Consider the following 12,009-nt stretch of genomic DNA (forward strand, 5'->3'; position numbering starts at 1 on the left):
TGGGCCTAGTTGGTGCCTTGGGTATTAGCTTAACTGATTAAAAAATTGAATAATTTTAAAGCTTAATAAATTAATTTTTTTTAAATGGAAGGTGTTTAATAAGATAGTGAAAAATTATTTAAAAAAAAACTTTGCTTTCACCAATCGCAATAGCCCAAAAATGTTTTCTTCCATAAATAGTAATTATGGAAAATTAAAGCCATATTTCAATAATTAATAATTTTTTATTATTTCACAGTATTGTTTTAAAGCATATTTGTTGAATATAAAGAAAGATAAAATGGAAACGATCTTTATAATGTTAGTAGTGTGTTTTCTTTAAGAATGGAATGTATAGTGTTAGTAACTGGTAGATTTTCTCTTACACTCCACTTGATGTACAAAATTAATCTAGGGCATCTTAATAGATTTTATTATGTGCAGAACTTTTCAATTCATTTCAAAAAAGTAATCAAAACTTATACTGCCAATAATAAAAAAATAGGAGGAAAGTAGCAGACCAAATATTAGAAGTTTTAAGTCTCTTTTCATTTGACCAAATATTAATAACCTTGTAGGATAGAAATATCTTTCAGTTTCCAAATACCTTTCCTAAATGCAGTGTTAAATAATTTTGAAAAATAAAATTGGTGATAAGACGTAAGATTAATAAATAGCTTTTGATGATGTTGTAAGTTCTGAAATTTCATCTTTTTCTAAACCCACTAACTCAATTTATCTGTTTTAAGTTGTTTTTTGTAGCAAAAAATTGTTTAAATTTGTTTTCTTTTTTAGTTTTGAAGCTAATGCTGTAATACTATTTTTAATAATTTATATTAACTCCCCTTAAATGTAATGGTTTTTTACTTTTTGGAAACTGGTACAATATACATTTGTAGTGAAACTGAAAAGAAATTTAGCCTCTAGGTTTTGCAGGAAAAACTATCTACTTTCAAACAGCTATGAAAGTAAATTGATCTTAATTAATCAGTTTATTTTCACTGCGGTCACCATTTAAAATATCTGATCTTTTGGGCTGGATAGTCTTGCCTTGATACATTCCATAGGTCGTCAAATCGGGTGGTGTGTTTCCTTTAGCAATGCCTTGCCATCACAGTGCAGAGGCAACTCATTCTGTGTTCAACACAAACTCTGGGCACTTCGCTAGGAGATTGTTTGTTCTCCCTGCCTTAAGTTTGTTTTTTTTTTGTTTTTTAATGTATTACATGTTCTTTGTGTGAATTAATAAATTGGATTTCTTACTTCTTATGGCAACCGACTTTAAAAACATGTATGTTTTAAAAAATTAAAATTTACTTATGCAAAATATTTTGTGGTTAAATTATTTTTATACAAATAATGTAGTAGCAGAAGTAAATGAACCAAAGTTATCAAAAAAGCGCTCGGAATCGGAGGGCGTTTTCTTAATGAAAATGAGAAAATCGAGTCAAATAAAAGCTAATTTCCATCCCAGTCTTTTGACGCGATAAATTACGCTTGAGAATTGTGGGTATAGCTATTTCTATGTATATAAAATGGTTTCATAAAAACAAAAACTTTTTTTTCGACCTAGGAGCGCGCAAAATTTCCAATTCAAGGTCAAAAGAAGTTGAAAAACAACTAATACTACAAATCTTGCGCTCTCATTATACCTGAAAGAATATTTTTTGTTAGAATATCCACTGAAAAAAAATTTATGGCTTTAACTTGAAAGATGCAGGTATGTTTTTATAACTTTTTCTCACTACTTACGTCTAGAGATGTACTCATTGAACCATAAAATGAATGAAGAATTCAGTCATATATCAATTTAGATTGTATAGCTATTTCATTAATCTCATGAATATTTGTGCTATTAGTTTCAATTAAATGACTTTAGAGGGCTTGCCATTAAGAGGATAATTTTTTTTATAGCATATGGAATAAGGTAAAACCGCCTTCTTTCATCTTGGCAACTAGTACTTCAGTTAGTTTTCTTGAAGCCAATTAGGTTTAGTAGTAGGTAAAAATCTTGTAAATATTAAACTACAGATACATGTCAACTAGTATTTCCAGTTAAAGATAATCTGCAAGGAATCATTGCTGCACCAGCAACACCCTTCAACTGATCAAGTGATAGACTTAGGTATGTTTGTGCAGGAATGAGCACCAGGAAAACATTTTTGAGCAAGCACAGGTCTTGATCAATACCTTAGGTAGTGGAAAGGCCGTAAACTGAGCATTCATATCAAGAGCCTTTAGGGTCATTGTCAGCAATACACTTAGTGAGGTAGTTTGTTTGAAATTGAGCCATAGGAACACGTGAAATGGGTGAGAAGGTTTTCCAAGGAAAATAGAGAAATTTAAACTATTGAAAAATCTCTAGGTATTTACAATTTTTGCATGAATTTAATAATATTTCAGTCTTATCATTACCAGAAGTAAATAACCAAAAGCATCCAAGGAGGGACTTCCCTCTTTCAATTTTATTTTTCTTTCCAGGATGGCCATAACCAGAAGGGGCCAGGGTCTTTCCATATCGTTTTGTTAACTGATGTCATAATGGTCCAACCTTTTTTTACTTTAACACATCATTAGATATAGCAATGAAACTAAGGATTCAAGTTTTAAGCTGAATTTTTTTTGAGTTGTGGAATAGTTCCACATTAGTCTAAATTTTAGCTAAGAGCTAGCATTGATAGCATTCTACCTAGGCCTAATTATTAACAATTAAACTGACTACACAAACTAAAACATGGAAAAAAATAGCTTCAAACGATTAAGCAATAATATATTAGATAATTCTAGAAGAGTTTGTTAAAATGCATGACCTCTAAAAAATCCTTTTCCTTTCATTATTGATTATATTAAACAATATTATTAGACATACCATCTAATGACTAGGATATATCTTCTGCTAGTCTCAATATTTTTAAGATCGTCATATTAATATTATAGGTCAATTTCTTGAGTTGTACTTCTTCATTTATCAATTGGGGGAACAAAAGTTTTTTGTTTAGTAAGTTTATTGTTATAAGCTTTTACATTTAAAAATATTAGCAAGTCTCTAAGCAAAGTAAAAACTATATATAATTACTTTTGGTAACTACAAATGTTCTACTGCACCTAAATATTGTGAATCGGCTATGCATGGACTGGCTCATTTTTCCCTCAGTATATAGCGTACACTATTTACAATAGCAGTAAATTATATGTACACACTTATAATCTCTAAAGGAAGCTAGTGTGGCTCAAATTATTACAATAGAAACAGGCATGGATTATTTATCAATATGTAAACTTGGCACCACACATGATCCCCATGTCACACAAAAGAACCATAATGTTTAGTTTAAGCCTTGCCCATTTTCTCCAACTGTACTTGCTATATTTCCTAAAATTCCGTTTGTTTTTAGGTTGATTTACAAAATTCATGAGAAAGATGATGCTATCATGAATTGGAAGTAATGTTTTTTTTAACCAAAGCAAATTGTGCTTCCACAATTAAATTCTGTATATATAAGGCATAATTTTGACTTAACATGCAAATGAGACTGTACACTCCTTTTAAACTAAATTGTATCGTTATTTTGACCCTTCCCTAAAGCAATGTTTTTTGCCCTTGGAAGAACCTAATAATCTCAGTTGAAATTGTATTCAAAATCCATGGTTTTTGTAAAAATTATTGATACAAACTGTCTTTCGAAATAAAATGTAGATTTCATATCTTTGGATACGGTTTTATTTTCAATTTCTCATACATTGTACAATAGATACAAAATTATAGAAATAAGCTAAATTTTTTATTTTCTTTTTTTGCTATCAGGATTTTTTAATATTAGCTGGAAAATTTATTGAAATGCAAAATTGTTATAATAAACATTCAGTGTGCCCTATATGTGAGCAGTCCATTGCACACATATATTGCACTCTTGAATGTTTATTAGTTTTACTGATATTGGCAGATTTCCGAGGATAGCCAGAGTTCCTACACAGTACTGATGAGCCCCATGGAATCTCTGGCCTAAATTTTGACTTTTGATAAAAAAAATTATAATTTGAAATGTTAGCGCCAACTTTAACCTAAATGGTGCTAAAGAAATGTGTGTTAGTAATAAGTTACGTTCCTCGATCTAAATGTATTTTACTTGACATTTAGTTTCTTTGAAAAACCTTCTGATTCATAAACTTTTTCAAATTCCACTCTATTCCTATTTAGTTCTTTTACGGAAAAATCCTGACCTAGAGAATAATTGTCACTATTAATTGAGGTATTATATACTACTTGTTTATGACATGCTGCGACATTTGATAGCTATATCTGCATGGTGAGGTTGGGGCTAACCCAATTTGTGGATCCAACTTCGGCTTTTCTATAATTGCAGAGCAAAAGGTGCTAAAAAGACTAATTCACCTTAACAAATATCATCATGAGGAGGATTTTACAGTTTATCCAAAGAAAAGTGGGCTTTTTGATTTAACCAGAAATTAATCTTGCAAAAAAACAAATATTTTGAGTTAAACGCGAAAAAGTAAGAAGAGACCAACATTTAGGCCTATGTTTTTAAATGCAAAAAAATATAAACCGCAATTGAAATTGGATTCTTCAAGGTTAAGCCATATGCCTAAAAATCCACTTACATTGGTTATTCACTGAGCTAAAAAGGTAAGTCTTCAGGCCCCAGTCAGGGGTGGAAACTTCCTTATAGAAGTAACTGGCTGCCATATTTCTATGAGAAGTAATCAATCAAGAAATTAACTCATTAATACAGGAACTTGAGCTCATCAATGGAAAATATTTTGAAAAAAGAAGGTAGTTAAATGTGAATTTAACCTAGACAAAAATTTGCCAAATAAAATAATGAAATTTCAGATAAATTTTTTAAAACTAAAAAATAATTTCAATGTCTGAATTTAAGTTGAAAAAAAAGAACTAGGTATTCCGAAAATAATAAACTAATATTTAAGATTTTTATCCAAAACATTTGCATGGCAAAAGAAATAAGCAAGTACAGAATTACCTAGGAATAACATCATCCGTAACATAATAACAATAAGTATTACAATTAACAAGATTTACAACCGAAGTGATTTTCATATTTATTGCGTAATCAAGATGTTTTCTCAGCACAGAGCCCTCTAGTGTCTAAAATATGCGAGACTTCCGCTAAGTCGAAATATCTGGTTTCCAATAGTGTTTCTCGGTGCCACGAGCTCATTTTTTTATCACGTGTGATTCACACCCGGGCTTCAAAGCCAAAGCCCCTTGCAACTCCAGACTGTGCTCTCCGATATTAGGCTTAAATTTTTATCATAAAGTAGTCATCCAAAACTGTAAGTAGCGATCACAGCTTGAAGAGAGTACGTTTCAGTGGCGAAAAAAGGTTCGTTTAGAAAATTAGCATTAAAGCAATAGGAAGTGTCATACTTATTGAAATTCTGTTACTTATGATAACATTAAATGAAGATAAAGTTTGAAAACAAAGAATTAAGATTTCAAAAACTTACTATAAGGTTTGATAATTAAAGTTACAATTTCTTTAATTTGCTCCACTTTTAACGAATCCGCACAACTTTGTTGTTTTTTTCTAAAAGTTTACTGTTTTTACACAATACCAAGAATCTATAAACATATACCCTATAGCTACATATTCAGCCCAATGATGTATAAATTTTTTAAATGTCTTTAATCCAGTAAGCCTCTTAACTTAATTTCTCACCCCCTTTGAGTGTTCTAGTAGAATTAAATTTCAATTTGGATTTTTCAAGTAATATACATAGTCTATAGTTTCCAATTCATATTTGAGGTCTAAATTAATACACACCTATTTACTTGAAAGTTATTTAATAAATATTGTTCATGATAGCATTAATTGTTTACAAATTATTCCTGTGCATTGGCGTACACGCTATTCATACATTATGGTTTTGTGAGAAACAAGCAGACAATGTAGCTCTGCCTCTCAAAAAAATTTTGAAGAAAAGTTCCTTTTCCCATGTATATCCATGGAAGTATATTAACCTCATTCTCAGTGGCATAACTAGCATGGGTGACACCCGGGGTGGATATCATGGTGAGGCTACTAGTCTCTAGTTTGTGGAAGTTTTTATTTTTTTCACGGCCTGCAGTGTCACCCCCAAATCACGCCCAGACGGGTGGTACCCAGGGCAGGCCGCCCCCACCCCCTAGCTATGCCACTGCTCATTCTACAGACATATTTCATATTAAATTTGGCCAAACCATGTTTGGGTGTTTGAATCATTTACATGCTTTTGAACAAAAATAAAAAATATCTCAATGTTATTTATTTTAATTTCACCAAAGGTGACCAGCCAGTTTCGTTTCAATGTCCTTTAGCATTATTTTAGTTTAGCTTAATGATTCTCAAACATAGCCAATAATATTAGATTTAATTTTGAATTATTAAAGAAGTGTGAAAATTTTTCACAATTATTATATTGAATAAGTGGAAAATATTAGGATTATATAAGACTTTGCATAACTTAGTAATTAATTGATATTTCTTAATACTGTTGGAAAGTTAAAAAAATTAAATGACTTATGCGGATTGAACCCTGGTGCAGACACCAACCATAAATTCTTTGGCAAATGCTTCCTTTGCAGTTTCTGAAATGCTTGTACCTTTATCTAAAAAATTCGAAAGATAGTGTACAACAATGTTAATTAAATAAAGATTTTGCATACTCACAATTAATTTTTGGAAAAAATTTGAGGACATAAACTAGCCATACTTCCCATCATAGCATAGTGGTTATTTGATGCATGGACTAATTATAGTACTTCGTACGAAGTACTATAATTAGTCCATATGTTTGATGCGAGTCAGTAGAAGTGTTAAGAAAATGTTTTTTGAAAGGGAAACTAATTCTAAATTGTAAAAAGTAATTAATAAAAACCAAAAACCTTTCAGTGGCAGAAACATAAATGACTCGGTGGGAACAGAAATCATGATGGAGTGAGGAGAGCAGGGTCTGGGGCGCCAAAATATCATTTTTCTATAACATTATTATCTTAAGGGCCGCCAAATTTAAACTCACCCCGGGCTTAATTTTCGCTAGCTACAGCCCTGGAGGAGAGAGCGGAACCCTAAAATTTTTTGGAAGTGGAATGAACACGGTATTGGGCAGGTGTTATTTTTATCTATAAGATATTATTTCATCTGCATCACAATTTGCATTGCCCTTTAAGTGCAAGAGAAATGAACATGGCTTTGCTAAACCAACTGTATTTTATTTAAAATGGGTAATTTAACTCAATGTGTGGCCCTTGATGTCTTTATATCACCACCATTAAATATAAAAAATGAGGTGCCGCAAGGCAGTGTGTTAGGGTCCCTATTATTCAATATTTATACTGCTAATATTCATGTATGGAGAAAAGTACTGCCCATGAATATGCTTACGATAATTGCCTATATACTATGATCCTATATAATACTGATTTTTTTTTCATCGTTCTGAAGTCAGATCGTATATTTAGTTTCTTACACAATCCATTGTTTAGAAAAACTTCTATGAAAAACCATATGCTACATTGAGAGGGAGATACAATGGAAAATAATGTTGAAAAACCAAAGCCTCAACTATTACTTAAGACTGACTGCTCATAGCCTGTTCTAAAATAACTAATACACATTCCCCAAACAAGTCTCGAAGTCTAATTTTATATGAAGGTATATTCAAACTAAACTACTGAACAGGTATTAAAATTATCTAATAAAACAATTGAGGTTAAATGAAATGCTCAGCGCAAAATCACAGTGGAGGCCAGCCACGGAAAAATAGTACCATTCAGTTATAATGTCTTACTTAATGAGATCGAAGAGCCCTCTGCTATATAATGTGATTAGCAATGTGCCTGGAGATAATTTTACGGAAAACTTCCTAGGTATTTTAAGATCGATTGAATTTTTTCTTGGTTGGTCAGTTGGTTCAGTTAATAATTTTAATATTATATGCAACAAAGAATGTATAGTTCAGACAATTTTTAGCGTTTCTCTCAATCCACCAAGTTCCCCAAGCTAGTCTCCATCCCTTAGGATGAATTAACTCCCCTGTTTATCATTGGTTTGGTATATTTTACGTACCCTAAAATTATTGAAACAGACTTAGGTTACTTTTTTCCTTCCCCATCTGAGCATAATAATATGACTATGGTGCCTGCAGTTTGTCTCCACATAATTATTATTCCTAAGTATAATTACATATTATTGATGCAACTTTAAGGCAGTAGTTCAGTCATTCTTGTCCTATGAATAGACCCTAAATAAATGCTTGCGTTTTCTTTAGTTTTCAATTATAGATTTAATTATTGTGCCAGATATTGTTGGTTATGACCACACTTCCAAGCTGCATCAATTCTGTTTAAACAGAAGCCCAAATCAGTTTAAAAACACAAGATTTTAGATTGGAAAAGTTTTTACTTCTTTACTAGAGGGATTAATAGGGTGGATTAAATTAGAGTATCTCCCATTATAATTCACAAAAGTAGAGATGAGATGAAACTCAGAGCTGTCGTTTTGTATGGGGGAAATAGGGCAATGCCCTTGGGCTACACGCAGGGTTGCTACCATGGATTTTGCATGGAGACCAACCTGACCTTTATTACAGCAAAGACACCTCCAAATAAACTTTTTCCTTTCTTATCTGTTCCCTTCTCTCACTCAAGGCAACAGAAAAGTGGTAGCAACTCAATTTGTCTTTCTATATTGATTATTCCATTAACTGCTCTGTTGGTTATAAATTATCTGAATTAGCATCATTAAATACGCAAGTAAACGCCAATCTTAAAAAAAATTGGCACTTCCCCTCTTACATGCCTCAAGAAAAATTTATGAAACACTGCGTATTATATTTGTAGTATTACAAGAAACGTGATACTGCTTATATTAATAAATTAGGAAGCCATAGTTTAACTTAAGTAATGTTATCTATTGATCTTGTGAGGACTACAAAAAATTTAGAAGTTTCAATTGGGCTTTCTATATTAACAATATCCCCTATTGTTTTAACTTTCTACAATCCTAAACAAAATTATTCATAATTAACTATTAATATAGTTTTATAGCAGGTGATTTAGTTGATAGATATTCATGTTTTTTCTTATATATGGAGGAATCATGTTAGTTAGTTAATCCATACTCTCAAAGAAATCATGATTTAAATTAATTGAAGCAAGATTATATAATACTACGTTTATTATTAAACTGATTATACAACAAATGAAAAATTTGTTCGTAAACATTAAAAACTGATGTCTATAAAAATTCTACCAAAACTTTACATGTATACTTTCTCTTGAGTAATAAAACTTAAAATAAGAAATTTATGAAATGATTAATGTTTTATCCTGATTAAAAGGGATATAGTTATAGGGGAAAGAGTACTGTTGCCTTTGCCTTATTTCGTTTAAGTTCAACTAGAGTCTCTCCTCTAGTACTTGAAATAAATTGGGATATTTTTGACTGCATTGTTTATTAGTTATAACATAATAAAGCGAAAGATGCTGGATTAGCACAAAACTAGCCTCACAACTTAATATTATATCTAATTAAAGAATAAATAAGTCACCAAAGATATTTCAAGTACTAGAGAAGGGGGGGGGGGGGGGCAACCTTTTCCAGTCGAGGGCCAAATTCTAAAATTCAAAGTTTGACATTAATGAAATTAGGAACAAAGCTACCCTTTTAATTCAATTCAATTGCACAAAATACCGGACGTATCTGAAATATCTCTTTAAAATAGGTGCATGTGTAGAAAATTTAAATGAGTAGCACTAGCTACTAGAATTTAGGTTCGCGGGCCGCAATATAAATCTTGACCAGCCACGTGTTGGCCATCCTTGTACTAGAGGAATGTTTGATTTTTACATAGAAGAATAGCTTGTAGGTGAAATTTTGAAATGAAAGAACTTGAACGAAAAAGGCCATTTTACAGTACTCTTTTAAATTAACGTTAGTAGTTTACCATAGTTTGACATCTTCATAAGGAAGTAAGTATGTAATACCTGACACCAGTCATCACAGGCACTTTCACTTAAGTTTGTTACACAAATTTTCAAATTCATAGAATGAAAATGGCAGCGGCAACCTTCAAAAGGTAGGTTTTTAAATAAATAGTGCATGACACAATGATATCACACTCTTTTCAGTTGCGCCTTAATTAAATCTCCTAGAAGTTAAATCACGGTACGTGGTTCAGCTATATTGCTTTGCATTTTTCTTAGAAACTAAGATAATACCTTCTTAACCACATGTGTTGATCTATACTCTTGAACCGTTGGGAGTATTTCAAAACAAAGACAATACATACGCTTACTAGACAGGCATGTTCAATTGCCCAATTGGCACACAATAGCAGACACTGGTCCAAATCCCCCCCCACCCTGCTGCTTCAGCTGGTAAAAAGTCTTCTTGCACGTTTCAAATGTCCACTGCGCTCAAAAAATGGAAGTGACTAACTCAAAAAAATCTTACCCGTAAATGGATTTTAGAAACTCTGATTCGTTCTCTTGGTAGAATTTATTTTAATTTCACTAAAATGGTCCTGTTACACCTAATTTCAAAGTAGTTTAAGACACCAAGTTTATCCGCTTAAGTAAGAAAATCTCAACCACAAACAATGATTGTTTCTCCAGCGCCGAGTTACTGCTTACATTAAAATAGAATAATAAGGAACGCAAGCTAAAATTCATGTCACTTATGGGTTTCGGTTCCCAAAAACAAATATTAACAGATAAATGGCCAACATTGTATAGCGGAGGCAACGTACAGTATGATATGTGACCAAAGCTTACCCCATTAATTAGCTTTGCAGATTATTACAGTATATTTTAAAACTTTCTAAATATTGAACATATTTTGGTTGGCAGTATCAGAATATTGTTATACAAGACCTGTAGTGGTATTAAAATTAGAAAATTAACTGATTTATCACATCACATCATAACATATTGCATAATTTGATCAGTTTAAATTTACATGGGATTAATTGTAGTACCTTGGACTAACTAATTATTAATATCAAAAGTCGTAATATGGTAATATCTTAGATATAAAAATATATATACCTTGCAATATAGAACTAGGACTAAAATTAATCCAAGTTCCTACTATAATTAAACCAAGATATTACTATTGCTTTGACCATATAGGGAAAGACAAAAAACAAATAACTCCAAATAAAAAAAAATATTCTTAAGATAATAGTTCATTAATTGTATAATTACTTATTAAATTTCACAATTTGTATCAACTTAAACATGAACTACATGTCTATTTACTTTAGACGAATCCAATTTGTTAGCTTTCCCGCGGTTGTTTAGGCCTATTTATCCAAGTTCACACTTTGCGCTTCAAAGCCTTAGAAACCTACAATTTCCTAATAGGTTCGCGAAGCTTCCCAGTGCGAACAAACTTTTAAATTGGAAAAATGTTTAAACATCAAAAACTTTAATAATTAAGCATCTTTTCAAGTAAAAAAGTTGCGTACTCGAAAATTAAACAGTACTTAGACGTATAAAACAATAAAATTGTACATATATTGGTTAACTATTGTTTAAACGCTAAATACGATATTTATCTATTTTGACAAACTCATCTGCTATTATAGCCAAGGCCATGAGTACGGTGTACTACCCATGCCTCTGATTTCCAGATCACAAGTCTTCATAGTATAACTAAACTTTCATCGCAAAAGCTTTGAAACTTATAGAAAATGTGTACGACTTGAAAATCTTGGAAAACGATTGTCCAAATATGTTTTGATGATGCTATCACCTAACAATGCTGTTAAACGCTGCGAGTATACACAAAAAGTAGGCTTTTAATGTCAGGTTACTTAATTAGAGTAATTAATATAAATATTGTTTATTTCTCAAAATTAGTGACTGAATTCCAAATTTTTTTATCAAAACTTAAATTTTTATCAAAATTAAATAAATTTCAATTATTTTGAAACAAAATAAATTTAATAATTATTAATTTTTATTTTTTTTATAGTTTTATATTGTAATTTTATGATATTATAATG

The sequence above is a fragment of the Leiobunum rupestre genome, chromosome 4, assembly GCF_980474605.1.
Source record: "Leiobunum rupestre chromosome 4, qqLeiRupe1.1.hap1, whole genome shotgun sequence".
NCBI classification, from domain to species: domain Eukaryota; kingdom Metazoa; phylum Arthropoda; class Arachnida; order Opiliones; family Sclerosomatidae; genus Leiobunum; species Leiobunum rupestre.